This window comes from Pan troglodytes, chromosome 5, assembly GCF_028858775.2.
Source record: "Pan troglodytes isolate AG18354 chromosome 5, NHGRI_mPanTro3-v2.0_pri, whole genome shotgun sequence".
Taxonomy (NCBI): domain Eukaryota; kingdom Metazoa; phylum Chordata; class Mammalia; order Primates; family Hominidae; genus Pan; species Pan troglodytes.
The window spans coordinates 161,248,997-161,273,979 of NC_072403.2; the positions used below are offsets into that span (position 1 = coordinate 161,248,997).

Genomic DNA, 24,983 nt, shown 5'->3' on the forward strand with positions numbered 1-24,983 from the left:
TAGCTGGGACTACAGACACCAGCCACCATGCCTGGCTAATACTTTTTTTCTAACTTTTTGTAGAGGCAGGGTTTTGCTGTATTGCACAGGCTAGTCTCAAACTCCTTGGCTCAAGTGATCCTCTTGCTTTGGTCTCCCAAAGTGCTGCGATTACAGGTATGAGCCACTATACCTGACCTAGTTTTTTATTTTTACATCAAATAAATGAAGCAACTTGGCAGGGCTCTTTGAAGAAAAATACAATTTTATGAAGTGTTTGTGATTAAAATATTAATAAGCAGAGTAACACCTCATTCATCTAGTATTCTTAGGTAGTAAGTACATAAAATGATTGAAACTTACTCCTGAATCTATTTTAGAGATTTTATAGAGATTTTACAATATATTATGTATATTGTGTGTAGATAAATATAGATATTCATACCTCCAAATCTATTTCTTTATAATGTTTCACATACTTTGCTGCTTTCTGAAATAGTAACACCTCCTCCCCTCCCCCACTTTTACCCTGCATACTAAACCTTTTCTGGAAGATAGAAATAAACATTTTGTTTCAGAGCTTCAGAATGAGTCAGGAACCCCGGGTTCTAGTCCAAGGCCTGGCACTAAGTTGCTATATGAGAACTGAATCATAGATTCTAGAACAGTGCCTGGCACGTAGTAGTGCTTAACCAATATGTTTGGAATGAATCATTGTCTTGTGCTGACTTTAGTGCTCCTTCCTTGATTTATTACTTGGAATTCATTGCTGCCTAGTAAATAAGCTTCTGGGTTCTTAATTAAATAGGAGTATCTAGGTTCTGATAGAGGTGAACTATAAGCCTTATTTATGTCTGTTTTAACTCCTTAGTGGAACTTTTGGCTTATCTTGATGTATTTTCTGGTACTCAAAGTTGCCAAACAGATGATCTTCTGTGCTTGATTTACTGGGGGCACTTGCTGAGTACTTTATATGTGCCTATATTATGTATCTGCAGTGTTCTATGTGTAAGCACATAGCACATGTCTCCGGGGATCTTACAACTTAGATGAAGAGACACAGAAGTAGACTGTAAGAGAATAATTAAATGTTGAATCATAAAGCATTGACCTACAGCTACATTAGTAGTTGTAGGAAAAGATCCATGTGGGCTGAAGCAGGATAAAAAGAATTCAAGTAGAAGGTGAAATTGGAATTGGTTTTGAAGAGGTAGTTAAGATTTTGATAAGCCTCAAGGTGAAGACATAACATTCTAAGCAAGGGCAGTAGTGTAGTAAGCAAAGAAAGGAAAGTGTGGGTTGAACATGTTCAGACAGGCCTGCCCAGATTCCTAAGGGTGTGGGGACTGCTGGGAAATAGAAGCAGGTGAATTTAATAGAGTAGTTTTAATCTGCATGACCCTGAAGGGATCCAGGGATACAATTTAGAGGGCTGCATGCATTTAGATTAAAAAAAAGTGACATCTTTATATTTTTATGAACTTTGAACTGAAATTTAGCATTTCCTTTTAATAAGATTTTAAGCGGCAGACTACAGTAATATTAGCAGTACCTATATCTTTTATTACTAATAGAAAAAGCACAGATATTTTCAGATTACAGCTGTCGATATCTCTATAATTTATGCATATTACTACTTCAGAATTATGGTTTTTATTAGACTCCCACTAGATTTTATTGTATTATTACTAAAGAAGCATATGTATGAATATATCACATACAAGGTTTTTAAAAACACTTGATAACTGTTTCGGTATAATTGGTTTTCTTAGTAATGTATATTTTATTTTATGCATTTAAAACCATATTTTCAAAAACAATTAACTATATTTTAGTAAAACTGGCTTTCTTTATAATCCTAGATATTGTATTTTATGCATTTAAAACCACTCTGAGGGGGACTCTGTAGCTTTCTCCAGACTGCCAGAGGGATTCATGACCCCTGATCTAGTGGAACCAAACTGGAGAAGGCATTGAAAAACCACACTGAGGGGTTTTAGCCGAAGTGATAAGCAGGAAAGGAGCCTTGCCAATTTTGTTCATTTGTTTGTTTTGTTTCAGTTACAGAATAGATGTGCTAACATAGAAAATTTCAAAGTTTCAACCAGTTTAGAAAAAAGGCTCAAACTCTTCTTAGCTCACAATTGTAGATAAACTGTTTAAAAAAATAACAGAAACTCATCTTGTAATACCACAGTCACTGTCCTTCCTCTTTTATTATTTATCTGTTTCAGTTTATTAAATTCCTCTGCAATTGAGTGAAATATTTAAAGTGGTTATATAGGAAGCTTTCTTAATCTCTTATACTATACTTACACAGAGGGTGGGAAGACTGGCAGGGAGCTAAGCAGTGGGTCTGGTCATTTATATGTTGGATGATAGGGATAGGGTGGTAAGCAGTTAGAGATACAGTAGAATTGCAGGAGATATTGGAAAGAAAAAATAATAGAACTTGGTGGTATGGGAGCTGAGATGCATGGAGTCAGGTAAGAGAGAGTATCAGGAAGAAAGTTAAGTATAGGGTGCCTAAATTAGGATTCCTAGAATAATATTATACAGGTCCACAATGCTTTATCTGAAACCCTGAGGCCAGCTGTGTTTTGGGATTCAAACATTTTTGGATTTGGGAAAGGTAACGTGTATATTGTATATTACATAACTCTCCCAGCAAGGTCTGAGGTATCATCCTGTAACTAGACACTAGTATCTCTGCAGTGAAGGTGAAAATATTCACAGTAAGTGGGCTAAATCAAGCCTGTAAATAACCTTACATCAGTTCAACTCAAGATTTTTGCCACCACCAAATGAGTTTCCATATGAAGCTTCATGGAAAAATCTTGTCCTGACATTTTATTTCAGAACTATGGAAGTAATTGTGGACTGTATTGACTGTAATAACCATTGAGGAGAGTCTTAGAAGTTGTATTTTAAGGAATGTTAATTACAAAATGGATGCGATTTCAAGGAGTTGGGTAAAGGTAAAGAAAGAGAAGAGAGAAGAGTTAAGGTAACTTCACTTTGCAGGCTGAAAAGAAATTGCTACTTCTGACAAAAATGGAAAGTTGAGGAGGGAAACTAGTTTTGGAAGAGTTTAAGTTTAAACATAAGTACAATTAAGAAGAAACAACATATTTTTGCTTCACATGAAAGCTTGGAAGTTGTTGGAGTGTAAAATTTCCTTTTAAAATGAAACCTAGAAGGAGCTTAACAGCAACCTACAAGGAGCCTAACAGACTGATGTTGACTGAGATCTTAGTGTTTCTGAATTGATAACAGAAATTATCGATTGGAAAGGTGTGCCTAAATAAGTGAAGGTTGTGATCCTACTCATGGAACCAAACCTGGAAAACAGAATAAAAGGGGTAGAGTGAGATAATTCACCTTGTAGCAGGATTCTTTTCTGTATGGTTGAATCATTCCTATGGCTATATTTATTATAACGTGAATATATTTAGAGTAGTAATTGTTCAGCAGCAATGGGAGCTGCCATGTGCCAGGCACTGTTCTAAGTGCTGTAGCAAGCAGTCCATGCTGTTTCTGTCTTTTGGACTGGGTCAGGACATCAACTCACGTGGGAAGCACAGATAGCGTAATTTTGTTAGAAAATCTAGGATATGACTGGGCACGGTGGCTCACGCCTGTAATCCCAGCCCTTTGGGAGGCCGAGACGGGCAGATCATGAGATAAGGAGATCAAGACCATCCTGGCCAACATGGTGAAACTTGGCTCTACTAAAAATACAAAACTTAGCTGGGTGTGGTGGCACGCGCCTGTAGTCCCAGCTACTTGGGAGGCTGAGGCAGGAGAATTGCTTGAAGTGGGGTTGCAGAAGCGGAGGTTGCAGTGAGCCAAGATCACACCACTGCACTCCAGCTGAGTGACAGAATGAGACTCCGTTTCAAAAAAAATGAAAAAAAGAAAGAAAATCTAGGATATAATTAATGCATAAATATGTAGGATTAAGTAGGTTTTAACTTTTTTGTCTGCCATTCTGTAATTTTTAAATCCACTTTAATAAATGGACTCATACATTGACACTGTCATATAAGTAAACTCTCTTAGAAATAGGGATAAGTGTTTTTTAACAGGAAAGAAGCACGGCCCAATAATTAATCTTTTTTTTTTTTTTTTTTTGAGACGGAGTCTCTGTTGCCCAGGCCAGAGTGCAGTGGTGCGATCGCGGCCCACTGCAACCTCCACCTCCCAGGTTCAAGCGATTCTCCTACCTCAGCCTCCCTAGTAGCTGGGACTACAGGTGTGCACCACCACACCCAGCTAATTTTTGTACTTTTAGTAGAGACGGGGTTTTACCATGTTGGCCAAGCTTGTCTCAAACTCCTGACCTCAGGTGATCCACCCGCCTCAGCCTCCCAAAGTGCTGGGATTATAGGCGTGAGCCACCATGCCCGGCCTCAATAATTACTCTTGAGCCACCATGCCCGGCCTCAATAATTACTCTTGAAATTTGTTTAATTGCTCTGTTCATATTTACTGTATATAAATGTAGGCATTTACTTTACGATTCATAAGTAATAATGCTAATTTTTTTGTGTTAAACTTTTATTCAGATTCTACTGACATATTATTTGAACTTTATGTTTTTCTTCTATTAAATAAGGGTGTTGGACTAGATAATCTATAAGGCTCCTTTCAACATCAAATCTATGATTCGGAATCTTTTAAGTTTCATCAAGTAGAATAAAAAGCTTAAACTACAATTTAAAGGAGATTCTCCTTAGATTATGCTGTGAGTGTAAATAAGATGCCAGAGGAACAAGTGAGAGAATGAATGTTATAACTTTACACCTACATCCTTTTGGCAAACATTAATAAGAGGCATAGAAATAAGAATTCTAAGAAACTAGAATGCAGAGTGTTGACCGGAAAAGAAGTTTTCAGAAAGAAAATTATTAGTAACGTCAAGCTAGTACAATAAAGAAGGAACCTTGGACATGAGGTTAGACAGCTACAGATACATTTCTGGTTTTAACTCTGCTGCTTATTGGAGTTTCGATGAGTAAAAATTACTTAATATGTTTTTTTAAAAGAGTAAAAGCAAGTTCACTATAATTTGTAAATAACATTGTATACCTGGAAAAGCCAAGAGAATCAACTGAAATATTACTATAAGTAATGAGATTTCAGTATGATGACTAGTTAAAAAATTTTTTAAAGTGGTTTATCTGAAGTGGTTTTTTTATTTGATGGTCTTTAAACTGAAAGCCTATTCATATGAGTTACTGAATGGAAATCCTCAAACTTAAATACCCTTTCCCCTTCTTTCTGAGGAATGCAGTAATTCAGTCTTATCATCTAAGTTTTAGTATATTTTGAATAAGACACTTCCATGTTAACTTTTTAAAACTTTTAAAATGAAGTTGTGGCAGAGAATACACTTAAAACAACTATAAGGAAATCATTTTTAAAAATTCCTTGTGGCTTGTGATACTTGCTCTATTACTTGGTAATTTTAGAGAGGGTGTAATCTGATCTTTGAGCCATATTTGGTAAATAATAATTTTGTGTGGAACCCACTGTTCTATCAGTAAGAGGAAAATTATTGCCCATATATAAGGCTTTTCTTTGCCCTTAAAACATTTCCTAACTTAAGGACCAAATTATATCATGCATTGATTGCTTTTATGTTTTTTTAAAAAGGATTATACCGGATCTATATATAACTTTTTAACAAGAGATGTGTTGACAGAAGTATTTTATACTTTACTTGGAAAGAGAAGAATTACATGTCTTCTTGTTTACTACTGATTCTTTTTATATCCTAAATATAAATTGTTATATTTTTATTTATCATCAGCTCTCAAAATTGACCTCTCTCATATACTCAATTTGTGGCTATTCTGGAAGATAATCAGTTACATGTCTTAGAATGTGATTATAGTTGAATTATTTAAACCGAAAGCCTGCTACCTAGTTGTTGCTTTAGCATTTGTGAAAATGAAAACTTAAGTATACCCACATGTTTAGAACAAGAAAATGTGTTACATTCTTTAATAATGCAGAAAAATATATTGAATGCCTATATGTGCCACACTGTTAGGTGCTTTACATACACTTTAGCTAAATCTCATGGACAGTACAGCAGGGTGGGTAGTGATATTCCATTTAATAAAAGGGAGATTTCTGCAGTTTAAATTCAAAGCCATACTGAAATCAGATCTGAACTTAGACTTCTCTCTCACAGAATTCCTTGTCCTACAATGTGCCATCACAATAGATGGAAAATTTACATTTTTCACAAAAACTACTTTTACTCTGTTTTGCTGTTTATATTGCTAGTTACTGGAAATGCAGGGAATTCAGTTTTTGGATCTTCGTCTTCACTACTTTTTTTTGTCCTATTACAGTTTTCACAACATCTATGATAATTTGAGAGCAGCAGAAAATTCTATTTATTTTGACTCCTGTGGGATTAGTTTCTTAGAGAAATTCGTAAGGGTACCAGCCTACCAAGCATAAGGACATCATTTCCAAGTTTTAGTAATCAAAATAGTACAACATTCTACCATTCATAATATCCTATTATTTCTGTAACCTTCGTAGTTGCAAGTTTGTTTTTGGTTTTTGTTTTATATGGCCCTAACAAAAATTTTTTTAAAAAAAATCATTGAATCTATTTTGGTAATGGAAAAAAAGATTTTCCAGTGTGGTTAAGAACCACATCTTATGAGCTGTTCTTTGCCTCCCTCTTTAAGAATTACCAAGTGTTTTTAAAAATTGGAACTTAACATTCAGTTCATTGCTTGGATATATCTAAAGCATTTCTTAAGAAACCCCTGGGAATTGATCATAGGAAATTAGGGGAGTGTTTAGAAGATGATTGGAAACACAATAGTGAAAGGGAAGAGCAAAATGACCTGAAAATGAGAACTTTACATTTCCAATTTTGGATTTTGTTGTTGTTTTTCTCTTTCTGTTAGAGTTACTCTGTGGTCTCCTGTTGGACAGTCTGTTGCTAAAAGCCATTAGAGATTTCATAAAAACTACTGTTTTGAGTTGCTGGAATTGAGAGTCCAGAATAGTGTTGGGTAGGTTAAAAGAATGACTTAACCAAAGTAAACAGCATCCTTTGGTTACTTGCAATTTAAGAGACCCATTTTCCCTTCAGAATATTTTATGTGAGAGACTTTGGGGACTACCTTACTGCTATTACATCTCATAATGTTATCTGGTCACATTTCTTGTTCTGCCTACCTCTAGTTTACTCTAGTTTTTCTTCTGCTTTCAAGGCTCCAGACCCAGTTCCTGGACCTGCCCTGGAAAAGAAGTATCCCGTAGAGATGAGCTCACTGCAGTTACTTAATTAACAATTTGTAAGCTGCAAAAATGGCAATGGGCCAACCAAGAACAGCTACAATTTGAATTTTTCTATTTCCAGGTATGCTAAAGTCCATGGCACCAGTCAAGCTTAGCCTGTGTAACTGCCTTATTATTAAATCTATAGTAACTAAAACTTGACTTTCAAAACTTATAGTCATCTTGCTTTAAAGTATAGTAACACTAACATCTAGGTAACATGCAGCTAGTATTGAGTTTAACATACCTTTTGCCTGAATATTTCTAATTTAACTTGCTTGCTAGTAGTAGCAAACTAATGCAAAAACATAAGAAAAATAAATGTGAAATGCTATTGAGTGAAGCCGTATAAACATACAAAAAAAAATTGAAAAACAAACATCAACAACAAAACTGCCTTTCTTTAAAAGGTTTACATTGAGTACAAGCAGTATAGGGAATTCAATTAATGAAACTACTTCCCTCTTCCTGAGATCCTCAACTATTCTACCCTACTAATGCCTTTACCTAAAAAGTTAATATATTCATACATGGCGAAACCCTGCCTCCACTAAAAATGCAAAAAAATTAGGCAGGCTTGGTGGCGTGCACCTGTAGTCCCAGCTGCTTGGGAGCCTGAAGCACGAGAATCACTTGAACTGAGGGAGTCGGAGGTTGCAGTGAACTGAGATTGCACCACTGCACTCCAGCCTGAGCAACAGAGTGAGACTCCGTCTCAAAAAAAAAAAAAAAAAAGGTTAATATATTCTTCAGTAATTGGAAATTAGACATATTATTTCTGGATAGAACCGAGCAATGTATTATATAGTACTTTACCTGAAGAATTTAGTTATATTTTTAAACTAAGTGTATAACTAATATTTGCTAATATTTTACTTGATTACCCAAAAGAAACCAGCCAAGGAAGTTACAAACAGTCGGAGTCATCCTGGAGTGTAACAGCAAAACCAAAAACTGAGGTTTCCTAATGCCTTAGATTTTAACCAAGAGAAAGCTACTCATGAATGGTTAGAGGGCCAAGATCAATTAGCTTTTAAGGATATTTATTCCTTTTACCAATATATATAGATGTAGAAACAGAATTAATCCCTGAAAGATGAGTTTATTTACTAAATGGGTAGATAATCATACATGTCTTTTGATTTTAGTTCAGTTTATCTAGGTTAGAGATTACCGAAAACTGAAGAGGAATTTTGTATCCCAATTGTGAATTTAAAAGGCAATCCTAATATTCTAGCATGTGCTTAACTCCTTCCTTACATCCCTTCCTGCAGTATTAATGCATAATGAATTTAATGTCTGGCAATTTAGTCAGCATTAGGTCACTGATTATGTGCCACATTATTTGTTTGGTGTTTAAAGAATTATGTGTCACTGAGTGTTGAATTAGAGCTGGAAAGGGAGCTACTAGTTAGGGTCATTACCACTGTTAGGTGAATTGAAGTAGAAATTGAAGAAGGAATTACATATGAATATCAAGGCTTAGTTATTTTCAGTGGTACTATTAATGGTGAAATTTTTCTCCATTATTCAATGTAAATAGACACAGCAGGGATGTAGAAATGAATAAACCTTGTTTTAGTGAGCTTACAGACAAGTAATATGAAAGTATCATAATAGAGATGCATACAGCATACTTAAGAGTACTGGAGAGAATCAGCTTTGTGGAGAAGGTAATGTTTCTGCTGAACCATGAAGGATAAATAGAATTCTTTATAGAAAGCAGCAAGAGTATTTCTAAGTTATGGAGATGAAAGTATTTAATATATTATAGAAATTGTGAGCAGTCCAGTGTGCATAGAGAATAGTTGGATAGGGAGGGGTGTGATGGGAGATGAAGCTATGTCATGTTTTTTTGAATGTCAGATGAAGGAGTTTGGACTTTAATAGGCAATAGGAATCCGTTGAAGATTTCTCAGAACTGGTACGTGTTAAGTCAGTGAATCTTTTGAAAAGCTGACTACCGTAGAGTGAGGGTTGAATTGATGAAGTTAGAGGTTAGGCAGTAGTAATGCCTAACAAGGGACATTTACTCTGTCAGGCATTGTGTAAAGAGTTTTACCTGCAGTTTCTCACTTAATCCTCACTACCGGAATATTGTAAAAAGTAACTGAAATAATACATGTTTAAGGCATTTAGCACAAGACTTGGCTCATAGTAAGTGTAGAACCAAAGTGATTATACTCTAGGCTCAGAGAAAACAGTGTGTCTTGTCCACCTTTGTGTATGATAGTACAATAACTTTCCATAAAGGTATTGTGTTTATTGGGAGACCCTTATATTTAATAGTAACAATAAGCCTACTTCTTTTTCTACCACCCCTTACCTCTTTCCTTTAATTAATTAAACCATCTCATTGGTAGATGTGTAATACTTAGTCAGTTTGAGTGCTTGCATAATAAATAGTTCACCTTGAGTTAGCCTTTAGATAAAAAAAAAAAGTCACCTGGCTTCTTTGTTTTAACCAAGGATTACAAATTATGACACTAAGCTTAGACATGGTTAATCATGGATGGACCTACATATATAAATTCATAAGTAACATTTAAGTTAGAAAGTAACTGTAAATCTCATCTATCAAGCATCCTGATAATTGGTCAGTGCTGCAGCTGTAAACTGCACATCCATAACAGTTTCAGCATAGACAACACAGGCTTTGAGTTATTTGAAGGTACCTGTGGTTGGCTAATACAGGTACCTTCAAATAACTCATTCTGTTCTATTCTTACTCTATCTACATATCAGAATACAAGTAATGTTATGGAGAAATACATAAGGAATAACTTTATAGTAATGCATGAATATGTGTTATTATAAAAATTGGGACAGATGACTAAACCTCCTTGGAATACCTTCCATCCATGTATCCTTCTACTCAGCCCCCTCTCCAGAATAATTAGTGTGTGTATACTTTCAGAATCTTTCCTATACAATCATATAAAAATATCTGTTTAAAATACATCTATTTTCAGCATCATAGGAAAGGACAAAACATTTTTTAAAAGCTTTTTAATATAATGCATCTTTTGTGTATCTTTATTTTTACACAAAAGGTGTTATACATGGAATCTGCATCTTGATTTTTTTTCAGTCAATAAGGTCTTATAGGTCCATATAATTATTTGGATATATTTGTCCATATAATTATTTGGATATATTTGTCCATATAATTATTTGGATATCATATTCCACTAAACAACAACAACAACAACAAAAAGCTGCATGGTGTTCCTTAGTGTGGCTATGCAATAATGTACTTATTTATTCCTCCTAGATGGCCATTGAGGTTGTTTTTAGAAGCACACACTGGGATGACCATTCTTGTTTACACCACTTTAAACACATGTGTGTTTTTTCTAGATTAGATGCTTTAATTCATATAGCTGGATAGATGAAGAGAGGGAGGAAGGGGTGGATGGGTGGATGGATAGATGGATAGAAAGCTAGAACTCTGATACTTTATTAGTAGTAGCAAATATCCATGTACACTTTGTCTAACTTGTGAACTTATACTCCTAGTGCTATTGTGCACACGCCCACGCATGCACGCATGCACACACACACACCCCTCTCCCTTAGCAGCTGGCCAGGAGTCCACTATGGGAAAAAGTCAGCTGAGGGCTATGACATTAGAAAGAAAATGAGCAGAGTTATATGAGATGAACAGGAAAAACCATGGGACCAAGTAAGGGATTGAAACTGCATGGGGATCAGATCAGTTGGTGAAACTTTTTTTTTTTTTTTTTGAGACAGAGTTTCACTCTTGTTGCCCAGGCTGGAGTGCAATGGTGTGATCTCGGCTTACTGCAACCTCCGCCTCCCGAGTTCAAGCAATTCTCCTGCCTCACCCTCCCAAATAGCTGGGATTACAGGTGCCTGCCACCACGCCCAGCTAATTTTTGTATTTTTAGTAGAGATGGGGCTTCACCATATTGGTCAGGCTGGTCTTGAACTCCTGACCTCAGGTGATTCGCCCACCTCAACCTCCCAAAGTGCTGAGATTACAGGCATAAGCCACTGTGCCCAGCTGGTGATACTTCTTATAACTTTCTCTGAATATTAAGGTGCCATTTTAAATTAATATTTAACCAACTTATTAAAATTTCTACACATCATTCAGTGAATTGGTTTGTTATAAATGTTTATGGTTGGTGTAAGATGAAAATTGGTTCCTTCAAGTGCTTTTATTCTCTTTTCTCCTCTTTCCCTTTTACCCATAAATAGGAACTTATTATCATACTTACCTTCTGTTTTCTTTTATAGATGATATTTATGCACAGGATAGATTATCCAAAAATTAGAGTGAAAGAGGGCAGTGAACGATAATGTATTGCAAAATAATAATGAGGTATGAATTATAAAATGCACAAAAGGTAGTTATATAATATGTTTTGATGAAGTATAACCATTCCGTCTTAGATTTATTGCACTTTTCTTGATCCTTAGAAAATGTAGTACCTACCACAAAACCACAGTACATAAATTGCCAAGTGTGGCCGACTTGCACATTCCTTTTAGAAGAACTTATAACTGGTAAGCCTGTTAACCATCAGAAATTGTCAGCATTCATGGCCTTGAGGCAGTGCATTAAATGACAAAATGGGAAATTTTCTCTTTAAGAGGAAGTAGTGTGGATTATTATGCTACTTTATTAATGTTTATTGTTATTCTTTAGAAAGTAAATTATTGTAGGCTTATAAAATTAAGAAATCTAGTTTTTAGTAACATAATCATTTGCTCCCTTTAAATTTTAAATCACTCTAAATCTGAACATAATAGCTAACTTAAAATAAGTAGCATTTGGATTACATTATTTTTGCAGATAACTGATTATCTGTGTGAAATGATTTAGTATTATAAATGTTTTGTGATAAAGTTTATGGTAAAGATTGATTATAGTTACCTCATTTTTATCTTAAATGGAGTTTAAGTAAAGTTTGCTTTGCCTTGATAGAATTGTAACATCATGCTCCAAGAAATATAATTCCAATAATTTACTATAAAAAGTAAATTTTAAAACTTTATGTTAAATTAACATTTATAAATTCTTTTAAAGTTAATTAAATCTGAAGTGCACCAAGTATTAGCTAACTGGTATATGATATGATACTTGTATAATATGTCAATAATGTAAAAGGTATTTAAATAGTGTATGTACTTAGGTAATATGATTCTTATTTTATGTTTAATTTTGAAATGTTCATTGAGGTCAAAAGGTTTTAAAATTTGCTTTAATTTAAAAAATTATAGCATCATCCAGCTATTCTGACTGCATTATCAACACTTCTTTCTGTGGTAAAGGTACTATTTAAGAGTAATTCATGGCAGTGTGATAATGCCAGCCAATTCACAGAAGAGAGAAATTGTAATTATAATAAGAATCTGGGCCAGGCACAGTGGCTCACACCTGTAATCCCAGCACTTTGGGAGGCCAAGGTGGGAGGATCACTTGAGTCCAGGAGTTCAAGACCAACCTTGGCAATATAGGGAGATCCTACCAAAAAAATACAATAATTAGCCAGTTCTGGGGTTGCGCACCAGTAGTCCCTGCTACTCAGGAAGCTGAGGAGGGAAGATCCTTTGAGCCCAGGAGATTGAGGCTGCAATGAGCCATGATTGTGCCATTGCACTCCAACCTGGGTGACAGAACAAGACCCTGTCTCAGAAAGAGAGAGAAGGAAAGAGTAGGAGAAAGAAGGGAAGAAAGAAAGAAAAAAAAAAACTGTTAGCATCATATTGACAACTAAATAGATAGGTCGAAACATTCTGCCGTCCCATTTGGCATCCTGGAGAGGTTAATGTTAATAGTCAGTTGTTGAGCCAGAGGCATGTTCCTAAATATCACCATGCTATGCAAAGTCACACAAAAAAACACACAGGGCTTATGGGAAAAAAAAGGAATTATGGCTGTAACACTTGGAAACATCACCTGTGAACATTAAAAAAAAAAGATAAGGCCGGGTGCAGTGGCTCATGCTTGTAATCCCAGCACTTTGGAAGGACGAGGCAGGTGGATCACCTGAGGTCAGGAGTTCGAGACCAGCCTAGCCAACATGATGAAACCCCGTCTCTACTAAAAATACAAAAAAATTAGCCAGAGGTGGTGGCAGGCACCTGTAATCCCAGCTTACTCAGGAGGCTAAGGCAGGAGAATTGCTTCAATCCGGGAGGCGGAGGTTGCAGTGAGCCGAGATCGCACCGTTGCACTCCAGCCTGGGCAACAAGAGCAAAACTCCATCTCAAAAAATTAAAAAAAAAAATCTTAAAGATAATTTTATTCATGTTAAATAAATTAAGAAATATGTAAAATAAGAAATATGTAAATACTACAATGAATATTGTACTTTTTCCTCAATGAGACCTAAAGTTTGCTTATGGAAGGGAGCACAGGAAGAATTGCAGCTTGTGAGTTATTGTAAAGTAGTCAAGGCTGGGCGCCATGTCTCACGCCTGTAATCCCAGTGCTTTGGGAGACCAAGGCGGGTTGATCACGAGGCCAGGAGATTGAGATGATCCTGGCTAACACAGTGAAACCCCATCTCTACTAAAAATACAAAAACTTAGCCAGGCACGGTGGCACGCGCCTGTAATCCTAGCTACTTGGGAGGCTGAGGCAGGAGAATCGCTTGAACCCAGGAGGCGGAGGTTGCAGTAAGCCGAGATCACTCCACTGCACTCCAGCCTGGGCAACAGAGTGACACTCCGTCTCAAAAAAAAAAAAAAAAAAATAGTCAAGAAAGAGTTTTTTGAAATCAGTAATGTGACTGGGTGTGACTAATGACGTGCAGATCTGTTAAGCTGAGATAGCTGGTAAGTGTTTCAGGTGTGTTCCTGTTTACTTTTTGTATATTCATATGCTGCTTGTTTTAGCTCAATACAGCTTTCTGTGTTCACCTAGTGTTTCTTACAAATGAAATTACAGCAAAATTCACTTAATGTTCAAATTGTTCTCTCATATCAATCGTGATGGAACATATTTACATTTTCAAAACAGATATAGCAGCACTGACATATCTGAGGTTAAGGGAAACGCTTGAGTTTGGGGAGATAGATAACCACTTTTTAGAGTAGTCTTTAAAAGCTGTATGTATTCTGATGTTTATTTAGAGACTTATGGCAACAAATATTTACTGAGCATCCACTTGACATACACCAAGTAGTTAGGATACACCAGTGAAAAATAGTCTCTCTGCTTGGGAACTAACATACATGCACGCATTCATTCATTCATTCATTCAGAGATGGAGTCTCACTCTGTCGCCCAGGCAAGAGTGCAGTGGCGCAATCTCAGCTCACTGCAACCTCTGCCTCCTGGGTTCAAGCGGTTCTCTTGCCTCAGCCTCCCGAGTAGCTGGGATTACAGGCACCTGCCACCACGCCTGGCTAATTTTTGTATTTTTAGTAGAGACAGGGTTTCACCATGTTGGCTAGGCTGGTCTCAAACCCCTGACCTCAGGTGACCCACCCGCCTCAGCCTCCCAAAGTGCTAGGATTACAGACGTAAGCCACGGCGCCCGGCTGGAACTAATATTTCTCACGTGAAGAATTTTCTTTGTGACCAAGGCTTGTTTTTAAGAGGTAAATAGGATTGACTGGGAGAAGAGGAAGTCTTAACAAGGAGACGACTGGGCAACAAGGCATTTTTCAGATCTCTTAAATTATACTTTTATGAGATAACTTCCTAGAATTCTGTCCAATTCAGGATTTTATGATTTACAGAAAAAATTATTACCGCTAATGGTTACTTTGGAAACTGGAATTTGCTTTTAGCGTATGTTGAAATGGAAAAATCTTCTCTTACATTCTTGTACACAAGCTAAGGAAGAATCCTAGTGCGGTTGAGAAGTGAACTTTATGTATTTCTTCCTACTACTGTTTGATATTTGGCATGAACCATATTTTATGTCTTTTTTTTTTTTTTTTTTTTTTTTTTTTTTTTAAGAGCTCAGTCACCCAGGCTGGAGTGCAGTGGCACAATCATAGCTCACTACATCCTTGAACTCCTGGGCTCAATGGATCCTCCTTCTTTAGCCTCCTGAGTAGCTGGGACTACAGGCATGTGCCACCATGCCCAGCTTACTTTGTTAACATAATTAAATTTGTTCCAGCAAAACTCATAATTATGTAAGAACGGTACAAAGATAAAATGATGTATATATATATAGTTTGACATATATTAAAACCTTATTAGCATTAGCGTATCTCAAGGTCTTCTTGGATAAAGACCACTATACCTTGAAACCTTCATTCATCTTCTCAGCTTCTCCTGTAACTACCCCCATCCTGAGTACCTTCTTCATAATCCCCTTCTTTCCTCTTTGTCCCTCCTTTTTTCCTCCTGCAAGACAGGTGACACGATCCCCAGAATCTGCCTTACTTCTTTTATACTTTAAGTTCCTATGCTTCAATACTTTCCCACTTCCTCCTCAGCCCAGAGAGATCCCTTTAAACACCTATTATAACACAGTTTATGCCACTTATCTAGCACTTTGCACAACCTAGTACTGTTGAGTTTGTCATGTAGCTTTGTCAGATTTCCCCAACTGCAAGTTTTTTGTCCCGTATACATTGAAAAAGAAGGCCTTAAAGGCTCAATCCACTCCTACAATATTCTGCAACCAGGGTAATATGCAGTCCTGTAAGGTTTTGTTCCTTTGCACCTCGTGGAAGTTCATGATATTTAAAATAAATAATTACTACTACTACCAGTTTGTACTTTTTGCTGTAGGCAGGACAGATATAATGCAATTGGCTCTAATTATGTTGTCACTAATCCTTGAAGCTCCTTGAGTTGTTTTCTCCATTTTACGAAGAATGAAATGATAGTATTGATATTTTATTTACATGTGTACTTACTATGTGCTCTTTTTATTATCTTACTTGGATTACTCATTTAATTCTCCTAACAATCCTATGAAGTAGCTACTCTATCATCACCATTTTATAGATGAGGAAACTGAGGCACAGAGAAATTAAATGATTTGCCCAAGAAGTTACTGCAAGTAAGTAGCATATTAAACTTCATAAACAAACCCATGGAATCCTAGAATTTATACTTAGCCAGCTATCACTGTGTATCAAATACTGTTTTATATACCTTATATCATAATTGTCTCATCTAGTTAGATAAGACAGTGTGCACTTATGGAACTGAGGTTGAAATATTTAGCAACATTAGGTTATCTCTGTTTTAAACTATTAACATGTTCTTTCACCAGAAAATTTTAGAAGCATGCATGGCTGGTTCTTTTAGTTCTACTCTTAAGAAACTACTCTTCAGGAAAGTTTATGCCTGTCTCAGAGTAACATTTTATTTATTCATTGGTTCCTTTTCTTTGTTAAGATTTTAATAGTAAAGGCCAATACTTTGTCAAGTTTAAATTATGTAAATTGAGTAGTTTATGTGAGATACATTACTAGTTATTCCTTTTATTTTTAAAAGTTAGATCTGTGGGAATTTAGCTTTGCTCCACCGTTTACTTTGTATGGCACCTTCTTGATAGTAAAAGATTTTTCAGAAATTTACCTGCCCAAAAACAGCTTTTATTTTATAATAAGCTTCATTTTTAGCTGACCTATGGTGATCCATATGTGTTTATTGTACAACTACATTTTCCTACACTCTTAAATATATAGTAGCTGCAGAATCTGTTTGTGTATACTTAATAGAGGTAATTTTTTCTTCCCCTAGTTATTTCTTTCCCATTGAATCAAGTTACATACAAGTTTCTAACCATTCCTGTTATAGGCTTGTTGGTGATTGACTTCATTTTAATAATCTTTTTATTTCATTGCCTTTCACCCAGTTTTTTAAACTCATGAAATTCCACACCCCTTTCCATCTCTATTTTCCTTCCTTAAATCAATACTTTACTATAAGCACCTCTTATATGTGATCCTTTGACCATAGTCATCTTGGTTTTTGATTAGTCCCTTCCCTGCCTTTCATTTACTGTGTTATCAACTAGAGGTCTTGTAGGAACTGGAGTAAACTTTACTTGAAGAAACATTCAGATAAGCAGTTGTCTTGAGAGGGCTCATCACAGTGGATTCAAAGATGAATCAGTGAACATACTTGGGCTTTATACTTAGGGACTTTGATTCAGTAGGTCCAGGGTGAAGCCCAGTGATTTTGTTTCAGGTGGTCCACAGACCAAACTAAAAAATGCTGATTTAGGAAACACACCCTTTTCCTGATGAGGAAAGTTGCCGTTTTTGTACCATATCTTAAATCTTAAGGAGCTTTTAAGGTTTTGGCACCTTTTTTTCCTCCTGCTTACACACTCAACTTTGTTTGCTCTAAGATTTACCTGTTTTGAACATCATCAGCCTTGTAAAATGGAATTACTGATTCCATGGTTCTCTACCTTGACTTCCCATCACAGTTACTGGTGGAGTATCTTGTTTTTACTTTGAGTAACAGAGATGCGTGTGTAGGCCCTACATCCAGACATTCTAAAACTCATTATCAGGTTTGAGTTACCTCCCCAACTTTGGACTCTGCGTTTCAAAGCTCTGGGTGCTGCTGCTGCTGCTGCTGGATTGCTTTTGCTGCTGCTGATGCTTTCTCCACCTTACTCCTTCCCCTTACTTCTCTCTTTTACTAGGTAACACAGGAATATAATACAGAATTCAACAAGCACAAAAAGGTGTACAGTGAAGAGAAAGTTTCTTAAGTCTTCCTCCCCAGCCCTTATTCTCCCAGATTCCCTCTTCTTCCTCAGATAATCATTGTTATCAGTTTCTTCCCCAAGTGATTTAGATGTGCATCCAGAATGGAGAAACACTAACTTAGTGCTAGCAAGCAGGATATTACATAGGCATTAGGAAAAAATCAAGTGGGGAACAACCCCTTTAAGTCTTTGTAAAATAAAGATAAAATCTAAAGGCTAACCTTCATATTGTTGCCTTGACATTGTGAATATAAAGTCTTATTCTGAGGAAATAATTTAAATATGGAAATGGTCCACGTACAAAAAACTTTTTGCGTAGCTTTCTAGAGAAAAATTAGAAACAACTTAGTTATTTGTTTACAAGACTGGCTAAATAGTAATATATTGACCTGATGGACTGTTATGCAGTCATTTAAAACAATGCTTATTTTCTAACTTTTCTTCAGGTGTATATTTTATTTCTCTATATATAGAGAGTGAGAGATTAAATATATATATTTATATATTTGTGTGTGTATACATATGTAAAGAGACATACATACACGTATATGTTTTTTAACCCACTAAAACTTTGGAGTCCAAATTACATTTATGCATAAAAGTTAAATCCTGCTTCTCTATTTGCTTGCTTCTCAGTGTTGACAGATGTCTAGATAAAATTTAACTAAATTTCTCTACAATGTCCTTTACTGGATATTGGTTTCTTTATAACATTCATCAAAACCTCAATTATGTGCATCTAATTGGTCCTAGCTTCTGCTATCCAAAGTGGAATCATGCCCTTTGAACACAAACACCTGCTTACCTTAATTAGTACATCTGTATGCCTTCTTATGTTACCACATCAGTTTATTTGATCCTGAAATCGGAGGAGAAGTAGGTAAACAAGCACTCTACAGAGCCTCATTTTGGATTGTGCAAATCTCAAAACTTTTGATTAAATATACTTAATATGTTAGAAAGGTAGATCGTGTCACAAAATCATGTCATAAAATGTAATCTCAATTTTAGAACTTCAGGTAGTCTTGGACTACATAACACTTTGAAGCATCTTCATTTCCCCAAGTCTAAATTGTAAGATGAAATATAAAACACATTATTTTCACTTTTTATTGAATATTTTTTATTACAGAAACAATATATTAAATAAAATAGGTTTTTAAAATTTATTTGTGTGTTTTTTATTAGATCAAGAAGGTGTATAATGAAGAGTAAATCTCCCTTAATTGCGTTCCCTAGAGGCAGCCAGTGTTACCAGTTCTTGTGTATCCTTCCAAAGATATTCTGTGCACGCAAAAGCGTGTGTGTTCTTGTATGTAAGAGAATACAGAACACTGTTCTGCACTTAGTGGCGGTAGTTTTTTAACTGAGTATTGTATCTTGGGGATTATTCCATATTAGCATCTCATTCTTTTTAATGGCTGTATAGTACATTATACTTTTGTGAATGACCATAGTTTACACATCACTATTAACAGATACTTAAGTAGTTTTTGGTTGTTTATCATTAGAAACATGCTTTGGCAAATACATATAGTTTTCTGTGTGACTGTATCTGCAAACAGATTCATAAAAATAGAATTGTGAAGTCAAAAAATAAATGCAGTTTTAATTTTGATACAGATTGCCAAATTGACATCTATAGAGACTGCACTCTGAGGTGAGGATTCCCCTCACCAAGTGATGTGTTAACAGACATTTGGATGTTAATTAAAGATCATTATTTTTTAATAAATTAAAGCTCCCATGATGCGCCGCCCCTATACTTTTTTGTTTGGTCTCCAATTTAAAATTTTCCCCAGTGAAAATTATTTACATGATAATGTCTTTCTGTTTTTGCCAAATATTACATGACTACTTCCTTGCATTTTCTGAGGTTTTAATAAGTTTTAATGTCTGCATAATAGTCAAGTATTAATAAATTACAGTTTGAAAAGCTGCTTTTCCAAAAGTTAAGCTGTTTGGTTCTTTTTTGGTTTTTACTGTTAGAAAACTATTTTAAACTTAGGGTAGGTGTGGTGGCTAACACCTGTAATCCCAGCACTTTGGGAGGCCGAGGTGGGTGGATCACCTGAGATCAGGAGTTCGAGAGCAGCCTGGCCAACGTGGAGAAACCCCCGTCTCTACTAAAAATGCAAAAATTAGCCAGGCGTGGTGGCAGGGACATGTAATCCCAGCTTCACAGGAGGCTCAGACAGGAGAATCGCTTGAACCCAGGAGGTGGAGTTTGCAATGAGTCGAGGTCACACCATTGCACTCCATCCTGGGTGACAAGAGCAAAACTCCATCTCAAAAAAAAAAAAAAAACTATGTTAAACTTACGTTGAATTACTTCCTTAGCATAAATTCCTAAGAGAGAAAGGTACTGCTGTCTTTTGATTACCTTACTTACATGACACTGTTTACCTGTGTGCTTCCTACCTCAAGATGCTTATGGATAAATAGGATCATGCCCAACTAAATTTGAGAAATATTGCATCTGCTGCCGCTACCCAAAGATTAACAGTGCATATTAAAGTCCAGAAATAAAGAAACCTCCTTAACTTTAAGTAACAGCATTTTTCAAATGTATTGCCACAAAAAAAAAAAAAAAAAACTTATTTTTCCATGTAACACTTAACGAATGCTATTGAAAGGCTCTTTGAGAAGTGATAAATGACAAAGTGATATATTGGGCTTTCAAATAGATTTCTTAAAATTTGAATTATTGAATCTGTTCTGATACCTCCTAATTTAATCATATTTCCTAATGTCCTAGAGAATTCCAAATGCTTATTTCCTTCTAACTAAAGGTAATGGTAGTTCTACTTTAGCACATAGAAATGTAGGAGACTGCCATTCAACAGGTATTTGTAGAAAGCTTAGTATGGCCTTATTAAAGGCAAGATTTCACAGTGCTTCTGTGACTAAAATTGGGGGTTAACTGAAAGTGAGACTCAACTTCATTTTATACACGTAGATGTGGATTGTCAAAATGAGCAACCATTAAACAAGGTTACAGAAATAAGATGATAATCTTAGTTTATTCAGGCTGCTGTAACAAAATACCATAAACTAGGTAGCTTATAAACAACAGAAGTTTATTTCTTGTAGTTCTGGAGGCTACGAAGTCCAAAATCAAGGCACCAGCAGACTGAATGTCTGGTGAATTCCCACTCTGTGGTTCGTAGGTGGCACCTTTTAGCTATGTCCTCGCATGGTGGAAGGGGCAGCTCAGCTCCCTCGGGCCTCTTTTATAAGGCCACTAATCCCATTCATGTAGGCTCCACACTCAAACCTGATCACCTCCCAATACTGTCATCTTGGGGGATAGGATGTCACATACGAATTTTGAGGGGACCTGACCATTCACACCATAGCAGGTGAGGATGGATCTAAAGCATAAAAATCTTTCCAGCCTTCATCTGTAGATCTTGACATCAGATGTTGAGTATTCACTCTTGTAGTGTGGAATTTAGGATTTTGTTTTTGTTTGGTTTGAAATGAATTCCAGCATTAAAATCTCTTATATGATTAATTTGCTACAAACAGACTTTCACCTATCCATAGAATTTTTTTACAGTAATTTATAAAAATGCACCTGTCATTTCAAAAGAGCATATCGTATTTTTTACAGATACCTTGACTATTCAATTATTTCATTCACCAGCATTATGACATTTGTAACAGTCTAGTGGCTGGAAACCGAAATAACCACGTCTTTATTATTTACTTTTAATTTATTTTACTTTTTAAAAGTAGTGTGTTTTCAGCATAAAACATTTTAGCCGGGTGCAGTGGCTCACTCCTGTAATCCCAGCACTTTGGGAGGCTGAGGCAGGCAGATCACGAGGTCAGGAGTTCGAGAGCAGCCTGGCCAATATGGTGAAGCCCCATCTCTACTAAAAATACAAAAACTAATCGGGCGTGGTGGTGCGCACCTGTAGTCCCAACTGCTCAGGAGGCTGAGGCAGGAGAATCACTTGAACCCAGGAGGCGGAGGTTGCAGTGAGCCAAGATTGTGCCACTACACTCCAGCCTGGGCAATAAAGGGAGACTCCGTCTCAAGGAAAAAAAAAAAAACACACACACACACGCACACACATTTTAGCCTTGATGGACATAAAGTAATAGTAAAGACTCTTTATCAATATGTAAATGGATTACATTATACATTGTTTAATTTAGTCTATGCTTCTGCCCCCTTGAACGGTGTTAATGAACATCTGTCCATGTCAGTACATTTAGATGAACTTAATACTTTACAACATTTAACTTGTTTCTGAATTTGTCATGTTATAAATTATACTGTAATAAACATCTTTTCTTATGTATCTTTTTTTTTCTTTTTTTTTTGAGACAGAGTCTCGCTGTGTCACCCAGGCTGGAGTGCAATGGTGCGATCTTGGCTCACTGCAACCTCCATCTCCTGGGTTCAAGCGATTCTCCTGTCTCAGCCTCCTAAGTAGCTAGGATTACAGGCATCCACCCCTACACCCCGCTGATTTTTTGTATTTTTAGTAGAGACGAGATTTCACCATGTTGGCCAGGCTGGTTTCGAACTCCTGACCTCAAGTGATCCACCTGCCTTGGCCTCCCAAAGTGCCAGGATTACAGGCGTGAGCCACCACGCCCGGCCTTTTCATGTATATCTTTACATGATTGTCAGTTTTCTCAAATAAGCTCCTAGAAGTGAAATTGCTGAGTCATAGGGTCTGCAAATTAAATTAGATCTGCAGTTACGTTCTCTCAGAAATGTGTGTGTATAAGTTGAGTATCCCTTATTAGAAATGCTTGGGACCAAAAATGTTTCGGATTTTGGATTTTTTCAGATTTGGGGATATTTGTGTATATATATAATATCTTCAGGATGGGACCCACATCTAAACACGATATTGATTTATATTTCATATCCACCTTAATACGCATAGCCTGAAGGTAATTTTATACAGTATTTTACATTATTCTGCACATGAAGCAAGTTTGTCTTAAGTACTTATGTGAAATTTTCCACTCATGCTCGCATCCTGTTGAACTCAAAAAGTTTCCAGTTTTGGAGTATTTCATATCTTCAGATTAGGGATGCTCAACTTGTATTATTCTGTCTTCCGGCATCTACTGCGACTAATTAGAAGTTCATCAATCTAGTTATTCATTTGTAGATTATGGCTCTTTTCTCTCTGATTGTTTTAAAGATAAAATATTTGTCTTTGGTACTCTGCAGTTTCACTACAATACATCTAGGTGCAGATTTCTTTTTATTTTTCTCTTCAGAACTCTGTGTGTGTGTGTGTGTGTGTGTGTGTGTGTGTGTGTGTGTTTTCAGTATATTATAAAGAAACATTGTCAGTTTCTCAACCATTATCTCTTTGAATTTTGCCTTTCCCTTATTCTTTCACATCTTTCTACAAGTCCTCTATTAGATGCAGTACGTATTTTCATTCTGTTTCTCATTTTCTCTTCCATATATTCCATTGCTTTATAAGCTCTGCTGCTTTCTGGTTGCTATTCTCTTATCCATCTTCCAGTTCACCTTTCTCTGTGGTCTCAAGTACCTTCTGCTGTTTAACCTATTCATTGATTGTTACATTTTATGATGATATATTTTCTAGAAGTCTTAATTGATTCTTTTTCAAATTTTGCATTTTCACTTTATTTCTTATTGTTATGATTTCCTTTTATCTCCACAGTCATTTTAAATATTTTTATTTTATAGCTTCTTTCAGGTTCTGTTCTCTTACATTCTTAGATATTAATCATCTAATTAATGTTCCTGATCTTTACTCATAGTGGATTATTTCTTTGTGCTTTTGAATTTTATTTAACATGAGCTCATTTTCAACATGATGTTATTTGTTTTTCATTTTTTACCTCTAGAAATCCTTTGCTTCCTGGGTTAAAGAAGTAAGATTCCATAGCAGTTTTACTTTTGTTTCTGCCAGGAATCCTATGGTATCACCAGCCTCAGAGCAATTTTTTTGTTAATTTCTATTTTAAGTTTCTTTTCTACACCTGTAGTGTAAATTTGGATTCCACACCTGTGCATGGTGCGGGCTCGTGTCTTTAATTTTGTAAGGGAGATGTTTCCTTCCCACTCATGGCTCTAGTGAATTTCAGTTCTTGTGGCTTCTATGTGGCAATGGATAGAGGTTTAGCTGCTTTTTTCTAGTAAGGAAGGACCTTCCAGAATCTATGCTTTATGCAACTATTTCATTTAAATAAAATGTCTTTCTGGTGTGGTCCTATAATGTGTCTTCTTTCCACATAGTATTAAAACCCCAGCTCCAGTATGTCTAGTTCTGATAACTATATCTCTCTCCTTCCAAACTCTTCTCCCCTACATATCACCACAGTATTTTAACTTAAACACTTATTATAGTGGCTTTTAATTCTGTCTTTGTTTCTGGCACCAGGGAATTTTTTTCTTGCAAGCTCTGCTGTTACAAAACAAAGTCAATCATTTTTTCATTATTTCTGGTTTTTCATAACAGAAGAGGTTCTGAACTAGCTCAGTACACTATCATTCTGGAACTGAAGCCAAGTTTTTTTCTCCCAAAAGTAAGACTTAAATTTTCCTAAATGTGCTTTTGGTATCTATTGAGATAATAGTATAAGTAGTCTCCATTAACTATTAATATAATGGAAGTACATTAATAAGTTTAGTTTAAAGTGTGATACCAGTAATAAATCCAGCTCTATAGTTTGTATACTCTGTTTCCTAATCTTTTATTCAAAAATTTTGTGCCAGTTTTTTTAAAGTAAATGCTCTTGGTATATAGGTATTTTGTTTGCTTTATTTGCATGTTAGATTTTTACATCAGAAAATGATAGCCTTTTTTTTCTGATTTTTTTTTTATGTTAGCCTGTGTTAGTTTGTTCTTGCATTGCTATAAAGAAATACCCAAGACTGGGTAATTTAGAAAGAATAAGGGTTTAATTGGCTCCTAGTTCTGCAGGCTGTACAGGAAGTATGTTGCCAAGCATCGGCTCACCTTTTGGTGAGGCTTCAGGAAGCTTACAATCATGGCCAAAGGCACA

General features: G+C 35.9%; 1 protein-coding gene across 14 annotated transcripts in view; it reads left to right on the forward strand.

Annotated features, from left to right (window-relative positions):
* TAB2 (TGF-beta activated kinase 1 (MAP3K7) binding protein 2) overlaps nt 1-24,983 on the forward strand; it is a 93,308-nt gene that overhangs the window by 17,641 nt on the left and 50,684 nt on the right. For 5 of the 14 annotated variants that reach the window (XM_009452188.3, XM_054686393.2, XM_054686394.2 and 2 more), the window contains exon 2: nt 7,227-7,375. The exons of 3 other annotated variants lie outside the window; for them this stretch is intronic. The gene's annotated coding sequence lies outside the window, so the exon portion shown is untranslated. Of the gene's footprint in view, nt 1-7,226; nt 7,376-11,556; nt 11,642-11,739; nt 11,827-16,212; nt 16,296-24,983 lie in introns of all 14 variants that reach the window. 6 more of the 14 variants (XM_054686399.2, XM_054686401.2, XM_054686397.2 and 3 more) reach the window with 5 other exon arrangements.